The sequence below is a fragment of the Medicago sativa genome, chromosome 5 (genome assembly GCF_051527215.1).
Source record: "Medicago sativa cultivar Bolivia chromosome 5, Bolivia_mono, whole genome shotgun sequence".
In the NCBI taxonomy this organism is placed as follows: domain Eukaryota; kingdom Viridiplantae; phylum Streptophyta; class Magnoliopsida; order Fabales; family Fabaceae; genus Medicago; species Medicago sativa.
The window spans coordinates 72119657-72138650 of record NC_140753.1 but is presented as its reverse complement, the minus strand read 5'-3'; the positions used below and the strand labels follow the sequence as shown (position 1 = coordinate 72138650).

Sequence of the window (18994 nt, the reverse complement as noted above, 5' to 3'; positions counted from 1 at the left end):
ATGGAATTCCTTCAAGGCGTTCATGATCGTTTTTCTGCTGTTTTTAGTCAAATCCTTCTGATGGATCCATTCCTTTCGATTCAGCGTATCTATAATATTGTCCGCCAAGGAGAAAAACAACAAGAGATCAATTTTCGACCTCTTCCTGCTGTAGAATCTGCTGCACTCCAAACTTCTAAAGCGCCAAGTCGCACTCCAGGAAAATGTCAGCGTCCTTTCTGTGAACATTGCAACAGGCATGGTCATACCATCGCTACTTGTTATCAAATTCATGGCTTCCCAAGTAACACAAGTAAGCCACAGAAGAAAACTGACTATCAAGTGCACAATATCACAAGCTTCTGACTCTCTTAGCCAAAGAGGACAATGTGGGATCATCAGTGAATTTAGCAGGTACAACTTTTACTTGTATTCCGTTTTCATGGATTATTGACCCTGGTGCTTCTAACCATATATGTACATCTCTTTCCCTTTTTTCTTCATATTCTCCTGTTCATAATCAAATCTCAGTTCAACTACCTGATGGCTCTCAAGCGCTTGTGAAACACATAGGCACTGTCAATTGTTCACCGTCACTTATACTCACGAATGTTTACCACATGCCAACTTTCAAATTCAATTTATTGTCTGTTTCACAATTAACAGAATCAATAAATTGTGATGCAATTTTTTCATCTTCTCGTTGCATATTTCAGGACCAAGCAACAAAGAAGACGATTGGTCAGGGTAGTGCTCGCAACGGACTCTTCTATCTGAATGAAGATTTAGTCTCAAATAAGCATGACAAGGATCACTATTGCCTTAGTCATCCATTAAGTTCCTTTTTTAGTTCTAAGCATTGTAATAAGTTTGACCTACGACATTTACGCCTAGGTCATCCATCCATGTCTCGTTTCAATTTCATTGTTAAAAATTCACCAGAAATTAATGCAAACAAAGATTTTTCTTGTGAAGTTTGTCCACGTGCAAAACAACCACGTTTACCCTTTTCCTCAAGAACAACTAATTCATCTCATTGTTTTGAACGAATTCATGTTGATATTTGGGGTCCATTCTCCATTCCATCTAATAATGGATCACGCTATTTTCTAACCATTGTCGATGATTATTCGCGATGTACTTGGTTGTATCTAATGCAACATAAATCTGAAACATTCACTATGTTAGTTCATTTTTTTAATCAAATCAATCGTCAATTTAATATCAAAATTGATCAAATCAACTTTGGTAACGGAGACATTTTTCTTCCTCAACTCCAAACTGTTCGTTCTGACAATGGTTCATAATTTTTGTCCAAACAAATGCAAACATGGTTTCATGATCATGGAATTATTCATCAACGCAGTTGCGTCGCAACTCCTCAACAAAATGGAGTTGTGGAACGAAAACATCGACATCTTCTTGATGTCGCAAGAGCTTTACGCTTTCAAGCAAACTTACCTCTTCCATTTTGGGGTGAATGTGTTCTTACTGCAGCCTATCTTATAAATAAACTTCCAACTCCAATCCTAAAATTTAAATCCCCTCATCAAGTTTTACTTGGTTCTCCTCCTTCATACTCATCACTTCACGTGTTTGGATGTCTATGTTTTGCTAAAAATATGAACATTCAACATAAATTCGATGAGCGTTCCAAACCTGGTATTTTTGTTGGTTACCCTTTTAATAAAAAAGGATACCGCATATATGACATGAAAACTTGTCAAATATATGTTTCTCGCGACGTTCAATTTCAAGAAACTGTTTTTCCTTATCAAGATATTCAATCCCCTCCATTTAATAATGCAATAAGCATTAACACTCAAATTCTTGATAATGAATTTGATGACCTATTTACTGGTTCACCAACTCATCCTAATATTCCTCCTGAAAATAGTAACAATGATAATTCTGATAATTCAAATGATACAATTGTGACTATTTCCACTCCTGAAGATGATGCCTCATCTAATCCTCCATCATTTTTTGCAGAATCTCTCTCAAATAATTCTCCTTCGACAGAAATGAACCCTCCAAATCATCGTCATTCTCAACGTATTCGTAATCCTCCAATTCATCTCAAGGATTATATATGTAAAATTAATAATGTTACATCAAAAATTAATTTTCCTTTGGAAAATTATTTATCATTATCCAATCTAAGTATTTCCCATAGAGCTTTTCTCATTAATATCATTGAAAATAAAGAACCAAAGTCTTATTCTCAAGCCATGAAATCAGTTGAATGGCGTGACGCTATGGCTAAGGAGATTCAAGCCCTTGAGTCAAACAACACTTGGATTTTATGTCCACTCCCCGAAGGTAAATCTGCAATTGGTTGTAAGTGGATTTACAAAATCAAATATCACTCTGATGGCTCCATTGAGAGATATAAGGCTCGTTTAGTTGCCAAAGGCTACAATCAAGTTCAAGGCATCGATTATCATGATACCTTTGCACCTGTCGCGAAACTAGTCACAGTTCGGCTTCTTCTCTCCATTGCTGCCATAAAAAATTGGCCATTATATCAATTTGATGTTAACAATGCATTTCTCCAAGGAGATCTTAGTGAAGAAGTTTATATGAAATTACCTCCTGGATTCTCTCATAAAGAGAAACCATGTGTCTGTAAACTAAATAAATCAATTTATGGTCTTAAACAAGCTTCTCGCCAATGGTTTTCTAAATTCTCCACCACTCTTATTCAAAAAGGCTTTCGTCAATCAATTTCTGATTATAGTTTATTCACTTACAATTGTGATCAAACAGCCATATTTGTCCTTGTATATGTTGATGACATCATCATCACCAGCAACAATGAAAATGCCATTTCAAAAATAAAGCAATTTCTTGCCCAATCTTTTTCTATCAAAGACTTTGGTAATCTTAGCTATTTCCTAGGCATTGAAGTATCTCGTTCTAAAAAGGGAATATTCTTATGTCAAAGAAAATATACACTTGACATTTTATCTGACTCCGGAATGACTGGTTGTCGCCCATCATATTTTCCTATGGAGCAACATCTTCGTCTACGTCCAAAAGACGAAACCCCTCTTTCTGATCCGACAGTTTATCGTCGTCTCGTAGGTCGTCTCCTATATCTAACAGTGACACGACCTGATATTCAATATGCCGTTAACACTCTTAGTTAATTCATGCAATCCCCATATTCCTCTCATTTCGATGCGGCCACACGGGTTCTTCGATACCTTAAAGGGAGTGTCGGCAAAGGTTTATTTCTTTCGGCATCGAGCTCCATTAATTTAGTTGGATATGCAGACTCTGATTGGGCTGGTTGTCCTACAACTCGGCGTTCTACTACTGGGTATTTTACCATGTTAGGTTCTAATCCCATCTCATGGAAAACCAAGAAACAACCAACAATTTCTCGCTCTTCTGCTGAAGCAGAATATCGTTCTCTCGCAACTTTATCTTCTGAGTTGCAATGGTTAAAATATCTTCTATCTGATCTCGGTATTGATCATCCTCAGCCGATCACAATTCACTGTGATAGTCAAGCTGCCATTCACATTGCCGAAAATCCAGTTTTTCACGAACGCACCAAATACATCGAAATTGATTGTCATTTTGTTCGTGAGAAAATTAAATCAGATCTCATAAATCCTTCCTATATTCGTTCTTCTGACCAACTAGCTGACATTTTTACTAAACCACTTGGAGGTGACGCTTATAAACGAATACTCGGCAAGTTGGGTGTCATTGAGATTTCAATCCCACCTCCAACTTGAGGGGGGGTGTGTTTACGTTGGATTTTCGTAAACAACCGCTGGTTTACAAATGGTAACTTGCAAGATCAACCAGTAAATCTTAGGACATATTGTGTTTGTTCTTGTTGTTAGAAATTCTGTGTCTCTGGTGTCGAAAATATAAGAAATATGATAAAAACAATCGAATTCAATCCACTTGAACTCAATCGAACTTAATAAAGTAAAGTGCAAGAACACTTAAAGAAAAAAAGGTAAATTGTATTGATTAAACAAAAGTTGGTACACAGATTCATACATTGCAACTTGTGACTCGTTTCTCGCTTCCATACGGATACTTTGAGTGTAAGTTTGTATGATGGAATTGTGACCCGTTTTTCCTATGAAAAACTACTATTTATACTAAGTCTAGAAATAACTACACTTCTTTGAAATTCAAACTACAACTGCCACAAGTCGACAGTTTTGCTTATTTGAAAACAAACTTAAAATACAAACTGACTTAAAGAATAACTGTTGATAACCACCTTCGAAAACTGCTCTGTCGAAGTCTTCTACCATCTTCGAACCTAAATTTGCTTTCAATACAACACTCTGTTCGAATCTTCTTTAAATCTAGGTCAACTATACTTTGACCACATTTATTACAGCTAGTAAAATATATTGGCTAACAAATTGCCCCCCAGAAACGCCATTTTCGATTTCACCGAAGAAGAAAAAAACGTTTTTGAAAAAATAACTAACATTCTCCATCGAAATGAATGATGTCAGTATTTAATTCAAAACTAATTCAAATTTCCTTTAAATACTGACCCCACAATCTTAGTTAGTGGGCCACGTTCTCTAATATTGGAAAAGACGCCATTTTTAATGGTAAAACTGTCAAAATAAGATCTTGACATGTGTCATGATCAAAGGTCCATATAGAAACAAACTCACCTTTACTCTTCTCACTTTTCACCATTTCATTTTCACTTTCACTGTTCCTCTTCTCCGCCAAAATTCTCTCAAAGAAAAAACTTCGAATTTTCTGCAACTCCTATCTTTAAACACGAAATCTTCACTATTCATCAACTTCTCACAAAAACATTGAAACAATGACAAACGCAGCAGGAACTTCTCATGTGAATCGCGAAGAACCCATTGATTTCACTGAAGAAATCGCCAATGCTGCTCCTGCTTTTGTGAACGAACCAGAGATCAATGAAGCTGAAAAAGCTATCTGGAAAACCCAGGTAATCATCCCTTGTACTGATACTCCACATGCATTCTTAGGCCCCATTTCTCTAGAACCTGAAACTCCAGAAATTAACTCTCTTTTTCCATGTATTGAAACTCAACCTCCTTTAATTTTCACAAAAGGTCCTTTTGACCTAAGTTTTGTAAAATCCAAAATTAGGACTGAACCAAAACCTTCTCCAGAATACATTGCTTGGTTAGACAAAGTTCAAAAACAAAAGGGACAATTCTGGAAGGAGAAAGGGATTTTTGATCTCATCCAAATATCTCGATATGGTCCAAAATACCATAATGAATTGATATTTGCTGCTTTACATTTTTGGAACCCATCGAACAACAGCCTTCACTTGAAATGTGGAATGCTCACTCCTACCCTTTTAGATGTGGCCGGCCTTACTAGCTTAAAACCAACTGGATACACCTTTAATCCAGATGTTACCACCTCTCAATACTCAGTAAATTTCGATAGCCCTGCCTATGGTTTGTTTATAGCTAACAACCATGATACCAAATGTGCTGAAGTATCTGCAGATGAACATGTAGCTTTCTTGACCTACTGGTTATCTATGCATGTTTTTTGCTCAAGGTCAGTACAAGTCCCTAAGAAATTCATGTGTCTAGCTAATCAGTTACATGAAGGAACAGATATCTGTTTAAGCAAACTGATTCTAAGTTCTTTGTATGAAACCCTTAACCATACAACTAATAATCTTAGAGATTATCCCCGAACTGGTGGGAATTTAGTTGTATCAGGACCCATATGGTTGTTCCAACTATGGCTTTTAGCCATTTTTGGATCAAAACTTGCTTCGATCCTACCTTCCTCTTACACATCAGCATACTCAGAAAGGACCACTGAAGGTATAGGCTTAGCTATGTTTCACCCTGATGGGAACAAATCTTCGCAACAACTTTTTGAGAATGCTTACAAAACCTTGCTTGATTGTCCCATTTTCACCCCTATAATGGCACCATTTACCACTAGGAAATATGGACCTAACTGGTTCAAAGAGGATTTTCCCACTACTTCGAAAACAGCCAACAAAACAGAAATCAATGCTATATGGGAAGCTTATTTGACCCCTACCTATCTATCTAGCAGACTTACACCTGGTAGCCCTTATGGAGTATATGGTTACCAACCTAACCATGTAGCTAGACAGTTTGGTATGGTTCAATCGAAACCTAGCTCTTCGTTCAAAAGTATAAGTGAATGGAAAATTCCTCTGATCGAACCTGTGTGGAAATCCATAATTCAAGCCAAGAGAACAACTGTGTTCGAGCCTACATATTTCTCAACATCATTTGCATGCTCTGAAACATTCTTTCGATGGTGGCGAAATTATTACATACGCCAATCCAATCGAGGGAATCCTGATGAATTGCTGCCTCAACTGACCAGTACTTTTCACACTTTGCAGAACAAAGACAAGAAGACTAGAGGTACGCACATTAAAGAAATTCAGCAATTTCAAAGATATTATCAAACAGCATATAACCCTTTACATCCAAGGAGGACAGTATATTATGCTGCTCAGACCTTGAGAGACAAAATTCGAGAAAAAATTCCAGAAACAATTTTTCCCCCTGGAACACCCAATAAATATCTTTATGTTTTAGAAAAGAAAATGAGACTAGCAAAATTTCCATCTTGTAATCTTGCTTTGGCCTTTAGGCCACCATACCCAAAATGGTTACTTTATAATTTCAAAATCCCACAGAATAATTTAGTAACCTATGCTAAATGCAATTTATATCAATATAGTGGTGAACTTGGCTATGAATTATCCCAAGTTCGAATCGAAACTCCCAGTATCATGGGTATGATTTTTTCCTTTACTAAAATATATTAATACTATTTTTAGAAAAAATAGTACTTATCTGTATAATCACATATTTCAGCTTTGCCTTTAACTCCAGGAGAAACAAAGCTCGATGATGCCAGCACCCAGAACACCTCAAAAAGCAAGTCTGACAAGAAGAAAAAGAAAGCTTCCCAAACTAAAGAAGTTGAATCGAAGAAATCTGAGGCTGCATCGAAGGAACCTCCTAAATCAAAGGAACCCAAAGTGAAAACAACTTCATCGAAAAGACCTTCTAGATCGAAGAACAAGAAAGAACAAGCAACTGTCGATCTCTCTGATGATGATGACGAGGTGGAGATAACTAAAGAACAGATCGAAGCTTCCAAAGTAACACTTCCCAAAGTCAATACTGAAGGAAGAAGGAAAAGAAAACAAGAACAAATATCACTTGTCCAAGAAAAGGAAGTCGAAGTGGAAGCTTCTGAAGGTTCTCCCACCATCTCACCATCTAAACCATTCAAACGTCTTCGAAAGAATTCTCACTCTAGTGCTCATTCACATGTTGGTGATAATGGTTCGAAGGTATTTTATCAAAACCATATTTTATACGAAATATTTCTATGTGCCTTGTTTTAAGCATTTATCTTATTCTTTTTAGGGTATCGAACAAGAACAAGCTAATCCATCACAACATGGGCAAGACCTTCCTTCTTCGAAGACCACTTCACCAATTGCTGAAGACAAAGAAGATGAGCATGATGATGCTAGCAGTCCAGAAGGTCTTAAAGTGAATCTTTCTCAACAACAACAAACAGAAACACCCACTGATGACTTGGTAAATGATGAATCACTCAACAATGATCAATCTTATTCTGCACCCACCCTTGGAGATAATGTATCAAACTTTGCTACTGGAGATACAAAAATCACTACTCGACAAGATGCTCCTGGTGATGCAGAGATGATTGCTCAACAAGATACTCCTATGATCGATCTGGAAGAAATCAATCGATTGGCCAAAGATGATCCTTTCAACGCTTTTGCCTTGATAGCTAAGAGTAATACTCTTTTCTCAACTAGCACTGGCCAAACTTCTGATTCATCCAAGGGAAATCCCTCTGAGACTTCAAAGAACAACCTGCTAGCAGAATTTCAAAAGAAGATCATCGAAGCCAACTTGCTAGAATTGATTGAAAAGGATGCTGGAGCTCTTGCTGAAATCAGGAGTTTATTTGAAAAGCTTGGTGCTCTCCCAACTGGTTGGAAATTTCGAAACCTGTTTAACTATCTTGAACCAATGTTGGAGAGTGCTAATCAAAACTTCCAGAAGAGGAAAACTGATCAAGCTCAAATGGAAGAGAAGAAAGCGTATCATGATCAAATTGTGATCGAACTGTCATTCTTCCAAGAAAAATTTAAAACTCTTCAGCAAGAAAGAAACAATGCGAAGCAGCAAGTGGTTGACATCGATGCCAAGATTAAAGAGCTGGAAGCTCAGAAAGCTGAAATTTTGGCTTAGGATGAAGCCAGAAATCAAGAAGCCAATGAAGCTGTTAACAAATTCAAGCTCTCCAAGGAACTAGAGTCTACCATTGCTCAACTTGCAAGTGACAACCATGCTCTCGATACTCAACTGGCTGAATACAAGAGCCAAATCGAGAAACTCATCTCATCATTTGAGATTTAGTTCTGTTTCTATTTTATTCTCTAAGACTTTTATTTTATTTCAGCCTTATCGAATATCTTGGTCTGTAATGTCTTTATAACAATTTTATGGACCATTTTCTGTTTCGAATGACAATTTCTTTTCAATCATCGAAATTCCTTTCTTATTTTCTTATATCGAATTCAAATTTTATTTAAATCCAAATAAGATTGGAACAATTTCCAAGACATTTTAATGATGAGGAAACAAAAAAGTAACTTTTTTGTTTAACCCAACAAGTTAAACTTGTCTAGGAAGTTGAAAAGAAATAAAACAAATAAATAACCTTTTAACACAGATTAATCCTTTTAAAAGAAAACCTTTAAAACTTCCCTCAGATTACAAAGTTAAGTAACCATTGGCCATCAGAATAACTGTTCCCACGTGTCATCATCTTCAAAGCAAGAAGAACCGTCTGATTGAACCACTTCTTTCAACTTCCCTCCCCTATAAATATGATTTTCCTTTTATAAAAATCACTCTTTTCTTTGTTTCGTCTTCGTCTGAAAAAATCCTTCTTACTCAAAGCTTTCTTTCCCAAATCATCATGACCACCATTGATAATCTGAGTGATGATCTTTTAGTCAAGATTGCTGCAAAGATTGCTGCTCAAAGCAGGAAAGATCTTTTCGCCTTTCGCCATACCAGTAGCAGGCATTGGCGTGTCAGTGAGGATTCTGAAGTTTCTAGGGCTTTTGGAAATGATGTCCTCTACTTCCTCTACGACCCCAATGAATGGTACAACAATGCTATGGTGGCTCATTCTAAGTTTGCTTTTAAACTTAGACTCTGGAATCATGGCAACGCCATGTTCTGTATTCTTCGAAGCACTCAACACATGTTGGATGCTAATCCAAACATTGAAGAAATGAAACGCCTCCTCACTACTGCTATCAACGCCACTGGCTCTCTGAGTGCAAGGTACTACCGTCTTCTCATCAATGCACTCTCCATGCCTATGCCAGAAAACATCCTCGAAGACTTCGAAGATCTTGCATGGACACATCGATTGGCAGAATTTCGAAGCGACATTTTGGGAGGGACTTCAACTTATCGATTTCGCTGTCCTTGGTGGAATAGGCCCATGCCTATTTGGCTTACTAGGCGTCGTTTTTGCAACAACTACCGCAACTGTGCAGGAGATGGGAGAATTGGAGGCTGGTATGCACTTCTACCTGGGCCAGATCATGAATACTACTTGGTCAATGCTTGCTTCAGGTGTCGTCTCGATACGGAAATTCACTGGTTTCTCGATCGTTTTGGGATTGTAACTGAATGGTGAAAACCATCTTTAAATGCTTTTTAGTCTTTAAGTATTTTATGTTTTCTTTTGTAATGGTTTTTCCATTTTAAGCATTTCGATGTAACCTGCCCATCAGTTGGCATTTTTAAATTAATGCCAAGTTTTTATTTCGAATCAAATTACTCTTGTGTAATTTTAATTTCTTGTAACATCGGTTTATATTTTTTCAAATATTTACCGTTTATGCGTAGAATTCTCTGATCTTCTTGTAGTTCTTCGATCTCATACGCATTATTCGAAAAAACTCTTAGAATTTTCCATGGTCCTTCCCAACTAGGAGACCATTTTCCTAAACATCGATCCTTTTTATCCATAGGCAAGATAACTTTCCAAACTAAGTCCCCTTGCAGGAATAATTTCGATTTAACTCTTTTGTTATAGGCTTTTGCTATTCTTTCTTTTTGCTTTGTAAGCACTTCTAAAGCCATTAATCTTTCTTCATCAATATCTACTAATTCATCCAACATCATATCCAAATATTGATTTGTTGGAATTTCGATTTGTCTTTGAATTCGAGTAGATTGAAGTAAGATTTATGTTGGCAATACAGCATCATGGCCAAATGTTAATTCAAAAGGAGTAGTATTTATAGATTCTTTAGGAGAAGTTCGAACTGCCCATAAAGCTTCATAAAGAAACTCATGCCATTCTTTGGGTTTTTTCTTTTGGCTAGCTTTTCTTTTGATTATAGTAATCAAATTCTTATTTGCTGCTTCTACCTGACCATTTGCCTGAGCATAATATGGTGTTGAAGTCAACAATTTATATCCTATTTCTTCAGCAAATTTTACCATCTTTCGACCAGTAAATACAGATCCTTGATCTGTAGTAATAGTTTCTGGTATGCCAAATCTATAAATAATAAATTTTTGAATGAAGTTTATAACTTCATCTTGAGTAACATCTTTTAGTGGAACAGCTTCTATCCATTTAGTGAAATAATCTATTCCAACCAAAATATATTTGTAGCCTTTGGATGACTTAGGTTTGATTTCCCCAATTACATCTAAAGCCCATCCTCTGAATGGCCAAGGTTTCACTATTGAATGTAATTCACTAGCTGGTACTTTTTGAATTCCAGCATGTTCTTGACATTCTTTACAACCTTTAGCAAAATTTATGCAATCTTTTAACATGGTTGGCCAATAAACACCTTGTCGAAACAAAAGCCATTTTATTTTATGGCCTGCTTGATGTGTACCACAAGCACCACTATGAGTATTCGATACAGCCAAATATGCTTCTGCTTCACTAAGGCATTTAAGTAAAACTCCTTCTGGAGTCTTTTTAAATAATTCATTGCCTATTATCACATAACTCAAGGCTCTATATTTGACTTTTCTACAAGTTGTGCCATCTGGATTTTCCAAAAAATTGACTATGGGTTTTCGCCAATCATTATCATCCAAATTGTTAATGACCAAAATTTCAGAAAATTTTGCACTCTGAAGGTATCCTTGAGATGCTTCCATGCCCCCAAGTTTTGGTCTTAACAATTTGTTAGGCACAATGTCTATCGAATTACGCTTTGTTTTAATTTCAATAACCTCTTGCTCTTGTTCCTTCGAAAGTTTGTATCCAGAAGCTAATTGAGCTAAATCATTAGCTTCTTGATTTTCTGCTCTAGGAACATGTTGAACTTCAATTTGAACAAAATGTTTAAGTAATGCATTAACTATAGTGTAATACATTATCAAAGTTTCTTTGAGGCATTTATATTCTTTTGTTATTTGCTTTATTACTAATTCAGAATCACCTCTAATAATTAAACATTTTGCCCCCAGTTCGAGCAAAATCTCTAAACCATTTATTAAGGCTTCATATTCTGCCTCATTATTCGAACAATATTGGCTAATTCGAAATTTATATTTGGTTACTTCATTTGTTGGTGAAACAATAACTATCCCTATTCCAGAACCATTTTTATGACTAGACCCGTCGAAATACAATGTCCATGGAAATGTTTCGATGCCCCCAGTCACAGGTTCTTCAATGGAATGATCAGCAATAAAATCAGCCACTATTTGGCCTTTCACAGTTTTCAAAGATTGATAAGTTAAAGAATATTCTGTGAGTGCCAAAGCCCATTTACCAACTCTACTATGCAGAATAGGTTTAGATAACATGTGCTTAATAATATCGAAATGGGAATAAACATAAACATCAAAAGGTCTTATATAATGCTTAAGTTTCACACATGAGAAATACAAACAAAGACATAATTTTTCACTAGGATGATATCTTGTTTCAACATCACTTAAAACTCTACTAAGATAATAAATGGCTCTTTCTACACCATTTTCATCCTCTTGTGCTAACATACTCCCTATAGTTCTTTCAGATGATGCTATATATAACTTCATCTTTTTGTCTTTCAACAAAGGTGAAAGAATAGGAGGATTAGATAAATATGACTTTATGTCTTCAAATGCCTTTTGGTGTTCAGGCTCCCATCTAAAAATTTCCTCTTTCTTTAATCGAAGTAATGACGAGAATGCTTGTGCTCTGCCACTTAGATTAGATATAAATCTTCTGAGGAAATTTATTTTGCCTAATAAAGACTGCAACTCTTTTTTGGTAGAGGGTGCTTTAGCCTCCATTATAGCTTTAGTCTTATTTTGATTGATTTCGATGCCCTTTTTATGGACAACAAATCCTAAAAAATCACCTGCACAAACACCAAACGCACATTTTAATGGATTCATTTTTAATCCATATTGTCTCATCCTTTCGAATGATAAACGTAAATGTTCTAAGTGTTTGTTTTCAGAAGATGATTTCACAACAATATCATCAATGTAAATTTGCATAAAATCTTCAATTAAATCATGAAACATTGAATTCATTGCTCTTTGATATGTAGCACCAGCATTTTTAAGACCAAATGGCATTACTATCCACTCATAACATCCTAATGCCCCTGGGCATCGAAATGCTGTTTTAGAAACATCTTCTTCAGCAATAAATATTTGATTATAACCTGAATAACCATCAAGCATACTCAAATATTCGAAACCTGCTGCAGAATCTACCAACATTTCTGCTACTGGCATAGGATATTCATCTTTAGGAGTGGCGAGATTTAAATCTCTAAAATCAATACAAACTCTTATACTTCCATTTTTCTTTTTAACAGGAACTACATTAGCTAACCAATCAACATACCTTGCAGGTCTGATGAAGCCACATTTGAGGAGTCTTTCGATCTCTTCTTTTATTTTTGGTAGAATCTCTGGTGCAAACCTTCTTGGAATTTGCTTCACTGGTTTCTTGTCTGTCCTGATTGGCAATTGCAACTCTACAACCTTTCTACTCAAACCAGGCATTTCATGATAATCCCAAGCAAAGCAATCCTTGTAATTTTTCAAAAGCGCCACAATTCGATCTCTGAAACTCTTAGGAATCTTTGAACTTATGTATGTTGGTCTTTTTACAAAACCATCTCCTATATCCACTTCTTCAAGAGGATCTTGGGCCTTCATTTTTATTGTAGATTCCATTGGATCTTCTTCAAAACCCAAAGGTTCATCATCGTAAATACAGTCTAATTTTTGATCATCAACGAGGTCATCAGAATTATTTTCTACTGAAGCATCGAAGACCTCTTCTTCTTTGGCTGTTTCAGCCAAATCGAAGTTTTTCTCGGCTACATAAGCCGTAATCTTTTCCCATATGCTGGGCTCAACCATTGATCAATTATTGATATCCCACCCAGTTGGTGAGATTCCATTTGCTGAATATCCTTGGTCATCAGTAACCCTCTTGTACGAAGTACTTCTTGTCTTCAGCAAATCTGTTTCCTTTACAGGTATCTTCTCATGGCAATCTTCATTGTTCACCACTACGAAGTCATCGTCGAATGCAGTTTTCCAACGAAAACCCCATTCTGGTGCAAGTTTTACAAAGAATTTTTCTTCTTTAGTCATAGAACTTGATGCATCATTTTCCATGAATGGTGCAATATATTGAAGCTGTTTGTCAAAGTTCTTTTTGTTGATATCTTGATTATCAACTTCAGCTTTGAAATAATAACTCTGATCAGCCTCAATATTCTCTACCAAACCATCTTTCCTCCAAATCACAATCCTTTGATGCATTGTAGAAGGAACTGCACCTACAGCATGGATCCATTCCCTCCCTAATAATGCATTGAAATTGGCTTTAGAAGGAACTACCAAAAACACAGTTGCTCTGGTTATGCTTCCTACTACCAATTCTAGTTCGATAGCACCAAGAGATTGTCCAGTAGATCCCTCATAATTAGTGAGCACTACATTATGTGGTTTCAAATCACATTCATAAATACCAAGTTTCCTTAGAAAAGATTGTGGTAGGAGATTAACAGTAGTACCACCATCTACTAACACTTTGTTAATTCCAACACCATTTAATTTAGCTTGAATAAACAAAGGCTTTAAATGAAGCTTCATGATATTATCAGGTTTTTCGAACACTGCATGTTGATCTTCGATGCAGCCATTGTTCATAACATAATAACACAGAGGCCTATGACGAGCCATTTCCTCAGTGAAATCACATTCATCATCATGATTGGCCTTCGAAGATACATCATATGCATATTCAATTGGTAGTACAGAAACCACACATATAATGTCAAGACTTGATTCAGAATCTGAAAAAGTAGAAGTTAGAATATCATCATCCCCTTTGGGGATGTTTAAAGCAGAAGATAATGGAGGGAAAATTCTTTCAGTAGCTGGTTTTTTAACCATTTCGAAAACTATTGGTTGTTTTCCCTTACTTTTGTCATCATTAGTGACATCTTTCAAAACTCCTTCCTTTTTCTGGCGTTGAAAACGGCGCCATTGAGTTCTAGTCATAGGATTCTTACCTTTATAGTTATTTTTGTAAGCATACTTGTTAGGATTAGAACTCTCTGGTTGGTCTGGAACTTTGACAGCTCTTTTTACCCATTTTGTTGGTGGTGCTGGAGGCGCAGAATGACCAGTTTTCTTACCCCCAGAGAAAACCCAAGTATCAATAGGAGACTTCGATGAAGGAACGAACGTCTTCTTATGGTTCTTCACTTGATACTTCTCTGAAGTTTTCATCTTGTAAGGAACACCTCTTTTGTTAAAGCCAAATTTAGAACGGTTCTCGAACCACCCTCCTTTACGTTTTGTTTGAGGTTGATATCCTTCAACTGATTTCGCAGCTTCTTTATCGAACACTGCACTGCATCGAGGACAAAGCATAGCATTGGTGTTAGATATTTTACATCGGTTTAAAAAATCAACCAAATCTTCTTCAGCCTTTGGATATGCTTTCTCCATTTCCTTGGCCAATTGATCTTCAGTAACCACTGGCTCTTCAATTTGATGGTCCTCAGTAACCATTTCTGCATCAATATTCTCTGAAATTTCCACCATATTGATAGAAATACCAGCAAACATGGATTCTGCCACATTGGCAGAAACATCAGCAAACATGGACTCTGCCTTTTTCATAGGATCTCCATCCACTTGCTGTTTTGATTTCTCTCCAAATTTCAGCCTCCCTTCATCAAGAGCTTTTTGTACAGAATCCCTGAAACGAGTACATCGAGATAGGTTATGACCTAAAAAACCATGGAATTTACAAAATCCTCTTTTCTTCCTTTGTTCCAAAGGAGGCAACTTCATATTAGGTGGCACTAATATTATGCCATCATTAACTAAAAGATCAAAAATTTCTTCACTTTTAGTAATATCAAAAGTATAAGTTTTAGAAGGATATTTGTCACTCTTGGGATCTTCAGGATTTTTTCCATTGGATGGCCTCAACATTTTACAAGCATATGGAGGTCCATCTTTTAATTCTGCTAGGTTTATATCATTGTCTTCAACGATATCTAAACCCCAATCGAATTCGGGTTCACTATCTCCTGTTTCTATATAGGCAATTTTTTCCTTTTTAGGAAATTTGTTATGAGTTCTAGTTTTTTCAGCTTTAAGTCTTTCAACTTGTCGAACTCTGTCTGCCAATTGGGCCATGTCTCTTAAGTACTGGGTATCTAATTTCTTTCGAACAGAATAATCGAGGCCACCAGCAGCCATTTCGACCAATTCATATTCTGGAACAGAAGTAAAACATCTAGCCTTAAGGAGACGAAACCTATTGAGATAATCATCGATTGACTCATGACTTTTACGTCGAACACTGGCCAATTCTTTCAAACTAATCTTAGATTGACCCATGTAAAATTGTTCATGAAAGGCTTTTTCTAATTGGTTCCAACTATAAATTGAATGAGGAGGTAAAGTTGTAAACCAAGTAAAAGCATTTTTTGTCAAAGAACTTGGGAAATATTTCATTCTCAAATTTTCATTTTCTGCAATATTTCCTGCTTCCATGAGAAACCTAGCAATGTGTTCGACAGTAGATTCATTAGTTTCTCCAGCAAATTTGGTAAACTTTGGAATTTTCCAATTTCTAGGCAATTCAGCGTCTAAAACATACTCAGACAAAGGAGACACAAAATTTGGTCTATGTAAACCCATATTAAAACCATTTTGGGCTAACAAAGCCTCGACAATACCCGCTATATTATTCTGACCATCGAAATTGTTTCGACGGGCTTGTAAAACCACTTGATCGGCATCTTGGTTTCTATTAACCAAAATGGGTTGTCTTTCAGGTTCTGCCTGAACTTGTGGTTGTACTACTTGTGGTTGGACAATATTTTCATGATTTCGAACCACTGGTTCATCAGCAATTATTTCAATTGCCCTCAAATTTCGATTTTGAGGCAATTGGGTATTTTGGATTGGTGGAGCGCCAAAGAAATTAGCAATTCTTTCCATTTGATCAGACAACCTTTGATAACTAGTGCTGGTGTCTCGAATTAAAGGATTTATGACAGTACCAATTTGTTGGGTCATCATATTAACCATATCATGATTAGTTTCTTCCATAGTTTGCCTAATGGCAGCCATAGAAGCATTGGTTAAATTTTGTTGGGGACTTCTATATGTGGTAGATACCCCAGGACCAAAAAGTTGTGGTAATGAAACATTTAAATTTTCTGAAAACATATTACCACTAGTTTGTAAGCCTTGCATCAATGATGATGGCATACCATATGGCATTGATCTATGATCCCAAACTCCTTGAATAGAAGTATTATTTGGATAATCATGGGAAGTTTGGGTAACCATCGAAGGCATGGCTTGAGAAATTACTGTGGCCATCGAAGGCATGGCCTGAGACGATATTTGAGTGGCTGTATTACTAGTTGGAACAGCCTGTGATGTTCTAACATTCTCTGGGGATGGAACATCATCTTCAACCGTCACTTGATCCACATCTTCATTTGAAGATGTTGGATTTGTTTTCTTTTGGTTGTTAGCGCGTGTCATATTAAAAAGCAATTTCTTGTTTCTTAATTGCATACACAACAAAACAAACCAGAATTAAAAGAAACTCTAACAAAAACTATAAACAAAAAGCACAAACAGTCCCACTGGGCGTGCCAATTTGTTTACGTTGGATTTTCGTAAACAACCGCTGGTTTACAAATGGTAACTTGCAAGATCAACCAGTAAATCTTAGGACATATTGTGTTTGTTCTTGTTGTTAGAAATTCTGTGTCTCTGGTGTCGAAAATATAAGAAATATGATAAAAACAATCGAATTCAATCCACTTGAACTCAATCGAACTTAATAAAGTAAAGTGCAAGAACACTTAAAGAAAAAAAGGTAAATTGTATTGATTAAACAAAAGTTGGTACACAGATTCATACATTGCAACTTGTGACTCGTTTCTCGCTTCCATACGGATACTTTGAGTGTAAGTTTGTATGATGGAATTGTGACCCGTTTTTCCTATGAAAAACTACTATTTATACTAAGTCTAGAAATAACTACACTTCTTTGAAATTCAAACTACAACTGCCACAAGTCGACAGTTTTGCTTATTTGAAAACAAACTTAAAATACAAACTGACTTAAAGAATAACTGTTGATAACCACCTTCGAAAACTGCTCTGTCGAAGTCTTCTACCATCTTCGAACCTAAATTTGCTTTCAATACAACACTCTGTTCGAATCTTCTTTAAATCTAGGTCAACTATACTTTGACCACATTTATTACAGCTAGTAAAATATATTGGCTAACAGGGTGTTGAGAGTATATCATGGAATATGGTCAACACTAGTGATCATTGACATATAAATGCATATTATGGAATTAAATAAGCATATCATGACAGATTCCTTGTACACAAGTTGACTCATGTAATGTATTTAATAGTTTTTATATTATAATCATATTATAGGCTAGTCATTATTACCTAATATTCTTGTATTCTTGTATATATAAGATTTTACATGAATAAGAACAACACACAATTCTGATATCAATACTGTCATACCTTATTTCCTATACTAGTCATCCTTTTCTTATATAATATTCTTTAATTTGTTTAATTTGACGTTGGTTTTCTTATCTCTCAATGTTGTGAATAGATTATGCAAACTTTGTATTCACACATTTTTTCTCTTTTCATATATCCATTACTTAAAATTATATGGCTATTTCTCTCGAATTTTGGTGCTAGACACATTTTGTGTTGATCACTCTATAACACACTGTGTGTCTTTTAAGCACACATGTATGGGATTCAACTACTTTTCAACACGAGCTTTACTAACAAGCCAAGCCAATCTTCAACATAGGTGATTTTCCTATTCATGCACCCTGAAAAATATTGTTGTTGTGAAAGGAGACGTAGAGATATTAGATAAGGTTTGTACAAGGAGTCGTTGAAAGTGTAAGTTCATATTTTAAGCTGTGTTGAAAAATACTATCATAGGATACTTCTTTTGTAGTAATGATGATTAGAGATTCAGAAGATGCTTTCAGTTACCATGCTTTTCATAACTGTTTCTTTTTTACTGGATGAATGGTTTCAGATTTTGTTTGACTGACTACTTTTGACCGTAGATTAGTGTTGCCTTGATTGAACAAAGTTTTGTTCTTTTGCATTACATGTCCAGACGATAGAGTTGATTGTACTTTGTCTTCTTCCTCATGTGGTGTTCTACTAACTTGACAAAGATCATCTTTGTCTTTATCTAATTAGTACTTATATCTTGCACAATCAACTACGCAACTAATAGATAAATTGTTCATTTGTTTTGTTAGCATCAAAACGTGAACTGTGAGATATTGTGTGTGAACCAACCTGATTCTTACATGTTTTGTTTGTTGGTTTTAATAAATCTTCAACTATTTAAG

General features: G+C 35.8%; 1 long non-coding RNA gene and 1 pseudogene across 1 annotated transcript; one reads left to right on the top strand and one right to left on the bottom strand.

The window, feature by feature from the left end:
• LOC146924703 (uncharacterized) lies at positions 1-730 on the top strand (annotated as a pseudogene).
• Positions 731-11961: 11231 nt separating this feature from the next.
• Positions 11962-13126, bottom strand: LOC146924702 (uncharacterized). Its single transcript, XR_015010989.1, has 2 exons — positions 12922-13126; positions 11962-12424 (listed from the first exon to the last, which is right to left on the bottom strand). It is a non-coding gene; the product is annotated as an uncharacterized LOC146924702 (long non-coding RNA).
• Between the last annotated feature and the right edge of the window lie 5868 nt (positions 13127-18994).